The following is an 11309-nucleotide window of genomic DNA, read 5'->3' on the forward strand; positions in this document are numbered from 1 at the left end:
TACTCACTCACACTCTGTCCCTCACTGCTGCCCTGCTGGCTGCCATGTTGGGATTTCTGGACCAGTTATTCTTAAGCAATTGTAATGACTTACCCTAAAACTTACTCCAGGGGCCCTTTATGCTTTAGTAGTTGTTGATTACTAGTTCAGAGAATATTTGGGGCTTTGAAAGGAAGAAATGTTTCTGGTGTTGAAGGAGGGCTGTTCTTTCCTCTGCTTTGGATGCTTCAATTGCAGCCAGTGCAACATTTTATGGAAAGAGTAAAGTTGATGAGAAACAAAACCAGTTGTGTTGATGGCAGAGCTAAGAGCACAAAGCTGCCAAGTGGGATAGCTCAGGGATGCTCAAATGGCTCCATTCTTACAGAGTAGAGAAAGTTTGTCCTAGGAAAGGCTAGAGGCTGATCTTTGGGTTACTAGTGCAAAAGTAATCACTTTATTTCCTGAAATGACTAGGTAGCATATTAGAAAATTTAATCTAGGAATAAAGAAAAAAAACAACAGGGATCAACATTATATGAAACAACAGTCATGCCTCCTCCCCAACTACATTATATTAAACTCAATTGTTCAATATTGATTAGTAAAGATGGATTTTATTGCCATTGAGTGTAGAGCATTAGTATTTTCATTGTCTTTGGGTAAAGAAACAGCTAAAACAAATAACATTATAAAATTAAACAATAGCACTTTTTAAATTTTATTTCTTGAATTAAGATTGAATCCTGGATATTTCCTTAGGATATGTGCTTGCACTTCAAATATTTGTTAGCAAGTAAAATGTTGTGAATATCTCATGCATCAGATAGGCTATATTTCTTTCATGAAATGTAGGATAAATCAGGACCTAGTTTTTATCAAAATAAACTATTTATTAAAGTAGTATAATTGTTAGTTGACTTGTAGAAACTATAAACAATGAGTAGCTATTTTAAAATAATTTTAAAATATTTGTTTTAAACACAGTAGGGTAGCATATTTTTACTTTTCTTATCTCTCAATACAGGTAGTTGAGTAGCTTTAATGTCAAATTTGTTTTAAAACTCAGAGTGTAACTTCCAGGAAACAGTCCTCACTTTTAGCTGTAAGCCTGAGTATAGTTAAGCTTGAGTATAGTTAGGCTGGCTGCTGTCAATGTATGGCTTTATTTTGTGATAACTTTTAGTTGGTTAGAAACATCTGTGTGTCTAGATTTGTTGAGTCTTCACCAAAGGTACCAGACATTAAGTGAACTCATGTTTTTAAGACTTTTCTCTTTCTTTATTATCACTCTCCAGACATTTCAGGTTTTCTTGCTCATCTTAAGATTCTAATTTCTGGCCTAAGTATGTAAAAAATGATTCTTTTCAACTTGGGGCACCAAACATGATAGCTGAATGTGTTATATTTCTGATTCTATGTTCATGTTTCTTCTTAACAAGGAAGATCTGGAATATATGTGCTGTTTAATGGCAGGAAGATCTCTCTTTCTTCATGACTATCATCTAGCTTGCCCTATTAAGTTATTCTATACATGATAAATCTATTCTTGTTACCCAAATTACTTAATTTAGGGACAATTATTTTTTTCTTGAACAATTAAAATTATTAAAGTTCAACAAACATCCTAAAAAGTATTGAACATATAAACCTATGCTTTTCTGTAAATATATGCCACCACCCTTCCCCCCCCCCCCCAACACACTGTAAAAATAGAACAACCTTTAAAATTTCCTTATGGTTCAATCAAAAGATGATAAAGTCTTTACAAAGAATTTTAATACTTGCAATAGTCTTAATGACTCTACCAAGTCCTTTTAGTTTTGAAAGACCAAACTGATTTTTAAACATAAATATCAGATTGTAAGGTCAAACTTAGAGTCTCCACGAGTGAAGCAGTTGGAAAACAGAGTATTTAGCCACCAGAGCAATTATAATTAAAAGTAGAGGCCAGGTGCGTGAAATTCATGCATTGGGGGGGGGGAGGGGGGGTCCCGTTCCTCAGCCCGGCCTGCACCCTTTTGCAGTCGGGGAGCCCTTGGAGGATGTCTGACTGACAGGGAGTGGGCCTAAGCCAGCAGTTGGACATCATTAGCACTGCCATGGAGGCAGGGGAGGCTCCTGCCACCACCGCTGCACTGGCCAGCAGTGAGCTAGGCTTCTGGTTGAGCAGCACTCCCCCTGTGGGATTGCACTGACCACCAGGGGGCAGCTCCTGGTTTGAGCAGAATCAGGCCGAAACCAGCTCTCTGACATCCCCCGAGGGGTCCTGGATTGCAAGAGGGTGCAGGCCATGCTGAGCAACTCCAGTGGTGCACCATCAGGGCTGGGGAGGGACGCGGGAAGTTGGTCAGCCAGGGAGGGACAGCAGGAGGGCATTATGGATATCCCATCTCATTCAGTCCCCATTGACCAGACTCCAGCAGCAAGCTAAGCTACCAGTCGGAGCATCTGCCCCCTGGTGTTCAGTACACATCATAGCGACTGGTCAACCAGTTGTATGCCCCCTGGTGGTCAGTGCATATCATAGTGAGTAGTTGAGCTGCCTTAGCATATCATCATATTATGCTTTGATTATTTGAACAGGTGATTGGATGACCAGACACTTAGCATATTAAGCTTTTATTATATAGGATGATCAAAATAAAGCTTTATAACATTGAAATTATCTGGTATATAACTTTTGATATTTCAAATTGCAAATGCTAATAGAAACCAAATCAACACTTCAAATTCTAATTAGTTATGAGACAGGGCCATAAGGTGAAATAGTTGAAACTAAAGAATTTTAAATATCAGCAAATTTAATTACTTTGACCCTCTGCTAGAGATTACCCTGTGGCACTATATGTCTTCTCTCCCTTAATATCTTTGAATTAGTCAATGTTCAAGTCTAGCCACATTCATGAGCCTATGTTTCTTAAAAAACTTACAATGTATCCTCAGAAAATTTTGGAAATGCTCATATGTGCTTAGTTAATACTCCAGTTTGTTAAAAACCTTAACAACGAAACTTATTTCAGTTTATGGTTGTGTGGGGAGGGCAAAACAAAATGCAAAGATAAAAATATTATTCAGATAATATGATTTTAAACTGATAGTGTCTGGTATAAACATATGGCATGTATGTACCATATTAGTTATAGAAGAGTCTTTAAGAACTCATCTATCTATTTTTCTCATCTCCTTCTGGGAACATCGGGAGGTTTTGCTTCTCTGTACTCTTACAGTTAGTTGGAGCTATGATCTGTGATCAGAAGTGATATTGTCACTTTGGAAAGAGGCATATAATTTCTGGGGTGAGACCCTTTAGTGCTCTCTTCACTGGCCAAAGTGAGGAAGGTCAGAAATGCCAGATAATGCAGCTACAGGACGGTGGTATCTGTAGCGACTGTGTGACTGTGGGTCAGTCCTCTGCCCCTACCTCTCACCAACCACAAGTTGCACATGCAAAGAAAAATAAACTTGTACTATCTTAAGCTGATGGGATTCGAAAGTTGTTAACAGAGCATAACCTAGCCTATTCTGATCAATATATCACCTTATTTGTAGTTGCTTTAATTTAAACAGTACAAATATGTGAAATATTACTCTTCTTTGGCAGATAAAGACACAAACTCTAAAACTGTTTTTTAAAGGACAAATGCCTAAATAAAATAATAAACAAAAGGACAAATTTCTCAAGGATTTTGAGACTCTAAAGTTAATAAATGGGTAATTTCAAATCTGATACGCTTCCTACTATTCCACCTGCATTGTAAAGATGATTGTAAGATGCAGCTGCATTGTGTTTTATATAAGTTTTCTGGGTGATACATGTTTATACAAAGAACAATTCGGGAAAGGCAGGAAGCAACGCTGCAGTGATTTTCAGTTTTCAGTTTTAGTCTATCCAAAGCGAAAACATCTGCCATATTCATCTCTGCCACAGCGGTTGGAGGTTCTCTCCTTAGGTGGCTGCCTAGTCTGAGGGAGAAAACTGGCTGAATTGACTTACAAGGGTTTGCTTGGTCTTAGGTTTAGAAGGTAACAGTGATAAACCCTCTGTCATAGGAAGCAAATAGAAAGGTAAATTACTTTACTGTTGCTTGTTGCTTCAAGTTACTCAGTTTAGGGAACAGTGTCATTTTAAAGACTCTTTACCAAAAAATATGTGACCAGAGCATGTTCTGATATTTGGTCAGGGCAGAGGGTCATTGTAAACATATTTTAAATAATATGTCAGCCGGAGCCGGTTTGGCTCAGTGGATGGAGCGTCGGCCTGCGGACTGGAGGGTCCCGGGTTCGGTTCCGGTCAGGGGCATGTGCCTGGGTTGCGGGCGCCCCAGTGGGGGATGTGCAGGAGGCAACTGATCGATGTTTCTAGCTCTCTATCTCTCTCCCTTCCTCTCTGTGAAAGATCAATAAAATATATTAAAAAAATAAATAAATAAATAATATGTCAACTTCACATAGTGAGCACTGGTTATTGTCAGAGGTTAAGAGTTAGGGATAAAGTCTTAAAGGGGAAAGTCTATCCTGAGTACTTGAGAATAGTGGTTGGCTATACAGGACCAGAGCCACTTACTATCCAGGCAACATTGGAAATATTGCATAACTTCTATTTAGGTGCCTTATCTTTAAATGGGAGAGCAATAGAGGTTGGTGAGTTTTAATGAGATAACACATATGAAATACTTAACAGAGTGTCTGGGACAAAGAAAGGAATAAAAAAGGTGGTATAAGAAGATTTTCCAAGTTCTCAACCAAAAAATATATAGACGTCTGTATTAGATTGGATTTAAATTGATTACCTCCTTTGTTATTGCTATTTGAACTGGAGAAATCAACTTAGACAAGAGGCCACAGTGGTGTTCTTATTTAATTGCACCAACTCACTGTATTAGTTAGGTTTTATTAGGTGATGTTGTGGTAACAAACTATCCCAAATATCTGTGGCTTACAAAAACAAAGATTTATTTCCTGCTTCCATTACATGTTTGTTGTAAGTCATCTTAGGTTCTTCTCTATATCCTCTTTAGTTAGGATCGTCAATGAGGATACAGACACCATTCAGCACATTATTAGACTGATATCACAGATAAATAAATGGCTGAGTCATGCAATATAACTGCATAGAGGTAGCACATGTCAACTACACACATATTTCACTGGCCAAGACAAGCCATATGACAAGCCTCATATCAATGTGGCAGAGATGTTTAATCTGTGTCTTTGGAAGGAGCCATCAACATTTTTACAGGAATACAATCTTTAAGAGTTCACATTTTGGGTGTAAATATTTATTACCTTTCCTTCCACAATCTAAGCACATTCATCCTCTCCCCAAGTGTAACATCAATCATGGAATTAGGTTCGGTGATTATCTTTGCACCAGCTCTGGGTATAGCTTTGCTTGAATTTATCTGCCTCCCCTACAATCTTTTTATATAGTGGAAAGGGCCAGAGTAACTCCAGTAAATACTACAATTTATAAAATGGAAGAGTGTGAAGTGCTCAATAATCACTGTTCCACAGCAACTCTGAAGTTCTTCTGTGTAGTTGCCATAAGTGCCCCCTTACTTAGGACGTGTTGAATACACTTGATTAGGCCCCTGCTCCCTAGAAGGCTTTCATTTTCAACATGACGCATAGCGCTTTTGGAACTACAACACTGAAAAACATGATCAGCTCCTGACCTATTTGATACCATTTAGCCTTTCCCCAGAGCTGTACACATAGCTCTTTATAAAAAATGCCTTTTTCTTTAGATTTAAGTAAGGGCAACTTGAATTTATCAGGTCTCCTATGGAAGACCCAAAACTTTAGTTTCTTTCTTTCAAGCCATTTGTCCAATTAAAATAATTTAATGGATGCTATATTAACCAATTTAGATGCTTTAAAATAAATTGTATAGCTTATCTTTGATTTGGTCTTGCCATTAAGTTGAAATTTTGTGGAAATTTGTATAAATCAGGCTTTATTTTTCTTTTCTATGGTTAAAAGAAAAGAAAAACCAGTTGCATTTTCTAACTTTGTAGGTCAAGAATTTTTTAACTCCATTTTAATCATTTTAATTCATTTGCAAACTAGCCAATTCTTTTGTGAGCTTGTCTCTTTCTTATATATTATATATATATATATATATATATATATATATATATATATGTTAAATTCAGTCACAAAAACTAAATCACACCACCAAAATGGGTTTTCCCACGTTACAAGCTCATTAGGTACAGTTATTAATAAGAAATGTTTGCCACTGCAGAGAATGAGTCTCCATTTTCTTGGCTCTAATTATAGTTGGTTAAATGTACACTCTTCAGTCCCAGAGCTAATGCCACACATTTTAGATTGCTTACTGAAGTACCCTAATTATATTGATTTATTAGTCACCTTTCTCTATAGTATGCTACAGTTGCAAGCACACCCAAAATTTTAATGGCTTAGTACAATAAGAACAAGCTGACATTATATAACAGCTATGGCTTGGCTGTGTGTTTCCTGTGTTCCGATTTCTTCAGAATCCAGACTGAGGAGTAAGAATATTATCAGGCTTATTGAAAAGAAAGAAAAAAAATGAATCACCACATGAAGGCTCTTAATTTTTTGCTAGAAGAGGCACAGTCATTATCCCTCACTATTCTTGGATGGAGCCAATCACATGGCCAAACCTGACATTGATAGGTAGGAATATGTAATACATCCAGTTGGTTAGAATAGATGATCCTGAACTCCAGGAGAATGAACAGAGTTGGCAATGAATCTTTGAATGGTGCAGTAGCTAAAGCCGCAGAGAGTATTATTGATACAAAGGGTGTGACCGCTCTGGTCAATGATGCCCTCCACGATAACTTGCAAGACGACTCCCTCTGCCTTCCTCCCTGCCACGCGGATGCAGCCAAGCCTGAAGACGTGTATAAATTTGAAGACCTTCTTTCCCCTGTGGAGTATGAAGCTCTTCGGAGCCCATCTGAAGCTTTCAGGAATGTCACATCAGAAGAAATACTGAAGATGATCGAAGAGAATAGCCACTGCTCCTCTGTCATAGAAGCGTTGAAGTCTTTGCCATCAAGTGAGGAGAGCCGAGACCGCCAGGCCCGATGCATATGGTTTCTGGACACACTCATCAAGTTTCGAGCACAGAAAGTGATTAAGCGGAAAAGTGCCCTGGGACCTGGAGTTCCATACATCATCACCACCAAACTGCTGAAGCACTTCACCTGCGTGACCTACAACAATGACAGTTTACGCAACTTAATTTCCGATTCCATGAAGGCAAAGATCATTGCATATGTGATCGTACTCGCCTTGCATATAAACGACTTCCAGATTGACCATGACATTGTTACAGAGGGACCTGAAGCTCAGTGAGAAAAGGATGCTTGAGATAGCAAAGGCCATGAGGCTGAAGATCTCTAAGCGAAAGGTGTCTCTGGCAGCCGGCGGGGAGGAGGAGCACAAACTGGGTACTCTGTGCATCCCGCTGCCTCCAGCCCAGACCTTGGACTGCCAGTCAAAGCGGAGGAGACTCACGTAGAGGTGTGCTTTCCAGACAGAAGCGTGGCCACATAATAGCCACTTCCTCTGTTCATTTCCATTTTCATTTTTTAAAAGGGGGAAAAGAAGCCTTGCTCTGGCATGGGTATGAAGCCACAAGCCAGGCTTTTACTACTAAAAGCCTATGTGGCCTTCACACGCGATGTCGTCACAATATGGCCGTCACAAGATGGCCACCACAAGAGCAGAGGTGGGGCCTGGCAACCACTCTGCACAACCACTCTGCACAATGGGGCCTGGAGGTCCTGCAGCAACACACAGTGCGGAGGAGGCCGGTCACATCTTCGCTGCTTTGCGTGGAGGAGGCGGGTCCTGGTGGAGGAGGTAGGTTGCAGCAGGGGAGGGCAGTTGTGGGTGATTAGGTCGGCAAGGGAGGGCAGTTGGGGGTCATTATCCCGGCAGGGGAGGGCAATTGTGTATGACTGGGAAGGCAGGGGAGGGCAGTTGGGGGTGATCAGGCTGGCAGGGGAGCAGTTAGGTGTCAATCAGTCCGGCAGGGGAGCGATTAGGGGGCGATCAGGCTGGCAGACAGAAGCAGTTAGGGGCTGATCAGGCAGGCAGGCAGGCGAGTGGTTAGGAGCCAGTTGTTCGGACTGTGAGAGGGATGTCCGACTGCCGGTTTAGGCCCAGAGGATCGGGCCTAAACTGGCAGTCGGACATCCCCCAAGGGGTCCCAGATTGGAGAGGGTTCAGGCTGGGCTGAGGGACACCTCCCTCCCATGCACGAATTTCATGCACCAGGCCTCTAGTCCTATATAATAAAAGCCCAATATGCTAAGTGTCTGGTTGTCTGGTTATCCATTCAACTAATCAAAGCCTAATATGCTAATGATATGCTAAGGCTGCTCAAGTGCTCACTATGACATGTACTGACCACCAGGGGGCAGATGCTCTGACCAGTAGGTTAGCTAGCTGCTGGGATCCAGCTAATCAGGACTGAGTGAAATGGGTTGGACACACCCTGGAGCCCTCCTGTGATCCCTACCTGGCTGGCCAACCTCCTGTGTCCCTCCCTGGCCCCGATCGTGCACCAGTGGGGTCCCTCAGCCTGGCCTGTGCACTCTTGCAATCCAGGACCCCTCAGGGAATGTTGGAGAGCCAGTTTCAGCCTGATCCTGCAGGCCAGGCTGAGGGACCCCACTGGTGCACAAATTCATGCACTGGGCCTCTAGTATTTTCATAATGACATAGTTTACTCCAGTATCCTTTTGTTAAGATAATTCGCTTCTGAAATTAACTGGCAACATTCTTTACAAAATAATATAATATACCTCATCAACCCTCTCAGTAATAGTATGAGGAACTGAGAAATTTTAGGACTTCTCCATAGAGTAGGAAATGTCTGCCTGAAAATTCTTGACCCGTGAGGGGAATGCACACTGCATGAAGGAGGCAGCTTGAAGAGAAAGACAGCGAGCCAAAGCCTAAGTCAGAGACCTTTTACACATTGACCCCACATAAAAGTATTGTGCACTTTGACGAGGAGAAATAAGCAGGGGACCATAAAGGATACTTCAAACCTGTTTTTTCCCTGGAGTGGAGTGGAAGTTCCCTTCTCTCTATCAAGCATTTTTTCCAAAACTTCCCAGACCTTTTTTCCCTTATCTCATTGAACCTAATAGTCACATCTATGAACAACCAATATTTGTGTGTGCTTTTTCCCCTTAGCAGCACCCAGCCCAGCTTATGCTTGCCTGAGCCTATTTTTTATTGAAATGTTTCCTCATAACACTAAATGCTCCTTTATGTGTTTCCCTAGGATCCAGGGTAAAAATCTCTGCTTTCCCCCCAGAAATCTTTGAAATGGTTCAGAATAAGACATTAATAAATTAAATTAAATATATACTTTATTATTAACTAAAATCTTGCTGCTTATTTTATTTTCCACCTTAAATTATGCTCAGCCATTTTGTTCAGTATAACTGAGCTGAGATTGGGTAACTAGCCCAAATGTCAACATAAGTTGTAATACACCGCCAGAAATATAAAAAGTCTTCAAATCTATACCTATGTATAAAATTAAGCTCCTCACACAATTTCAAAGAGATAAAGTAAAAAAAAATCCCTTATTAAGTCTAATAAAATTGAAGTATAAAGCCCCGCCTTTTCCAATTTCATATTCTACTCATTTGCTGTTATATATATTTCATTCAGATGCCTTGGTGGAGATGAATGTCTATCAGCAGCCACAGGTTGGACTGTCTTCCTTCCTTTTAAATGGATACATTGTTTGTACTTACAGAGTTAAACCTATGTAACCTCAAGTCTCCCATGGGAACCCAATTTTCCAAAGAGTTACATTAGAGACACAACAGAGTATCAATGCACTAGTCATATTCCCATATAAAAATTTGAAAATAAAATAGGTAGCCCATTGAGCCAGTAAACCATCCAAATTATTCCAGTACACTTTAGAGCCACCTTACTGTGGCCATTACTAGTAAAAACTACATGAGAGGTGTATTTACTTGGAGGAAGAGAAATAGGGGAACAGGAAGGGAAAAGGGGGAGGAAGGGAGGTAGTGAAGGAGAAAGACTGTGAATTTTTCTTGCAAAAATGCATCTCAATCTGTTATTTATTTTAATCTATTACCAAAATCCTATCTGAATATAAATTAGAAGAAATCTCCCATTCAAAAGGTATTTATGATTCTTCAATGGTTATATATAATATTTTTTGGAGAAATCGAAGATAGTCTTATGATCTCCTTTCTTAAAGTGTGGTATTTGAATATTTGTCTTCCTATCAAATTTTGAAGTTTATAGCAGTGACACCTGCAGTACCAGGATATACTTTTGACTTCTATTATACCCTTAGGTTTGATCCCTCATCCTTAATATCCTTCTTGATTTTCACTTCTCCTTTGAACCTTGGATTCCTGACACTCAAACTGAAGATAGGCCTCCTCTTCCTTTTGTGAACAAAGTGCTCATATTATATATATATATTGATTTTCAGAGAGAGAGAAATGGAGAAGGAGATAGAGAGTAACATCAATGTGAGAGCAAAACTGCACATTTCCCACCAGGATTCAAACTGGCAACTTTTTGGTGCACAGCTCAACACCCAACCAACTGAACCACGCAAGCCAGGGCACAAAGTGCCCATATTTTTAAGAGTCCACTCTTAAGTCTTAGTGTCATTTGTTCAGGTGAAGAGTTTTCTACCAAAAATGTACTAAAGCAGCTGCTGAACTGGCACACACCTCTAGGGCTCTTTCACTGGCTAACAAATCTGGGTTCATAGCCTTGAATTTCTCTTTGTCCCAATCTCTTGAACTCCAATAATGTACACTTTGCAGACTCTCTAAATTTCTTTCTCCTGGGAATGACCATGCTGTACTAAAAATCCCTTCTTTGCCTATGAGTTTCTAACTTAACAAATATCTAAGTTCCATTCTGCCTCCTATCATGAATTGGTCACATCTATACTAATAAAAGGGTAATATACTAATTAGACATCTTCTGGATGTTCGACTTCCTTCCAGACAAAGCCATGGTGGCGGGGGCTGAACAGAGGCGGTTAGGTGCAATCAGGCCAGCGGGGGGAAGTTAGGGGGTGGCCAGGCTGGCAGGGGGGCAGTTAGGGTGCAGCCAGGCCAGCAAGCAGAGGCAGTTAGGGGCGATCAGGCAGGCAGGTAGGTGAGCGATTAGGAGCCAGTGATACCGGCTTGCAAGAGGGATGTCTGAATGCCAGTTTAGGCCTCATTCTTGCAGAATGGGGCCTAAACTGGAATTCGGACATCCCCCGAGGGTCCCGGATTGAGAGGGTGCAGGCTAGGCTGAGC

General features: G+C 40.6%; 1 pseudogene; it reads left to right on the forward strand.

The window, feature by feature from the left end:
• Positions 1 to 6684: 6684 nt before the first annotated feature.
• Positions 6685 to 7619, forward strand: LOC102422956 (annotated as a pseudogene).
• The last annotated feature ends 3690 nt before the right edge of the window (positions 7620 to 11309 follow it).

Source organism: Myotis lucifugus, unplaced genomic scaffold, assembly GCF_000147115.1.
Source record: "Myotis lucifugus unplaced genomic scaffold, Myoluc2.0 scaffold_795, whole genome shotgun sequence".
Lineage (NCBI taxonomy): Eukaryota > Metazoa > Chordata > Mammalia > Chiroptera > Vespertilionidae > Myotis > Myotis lucifugus.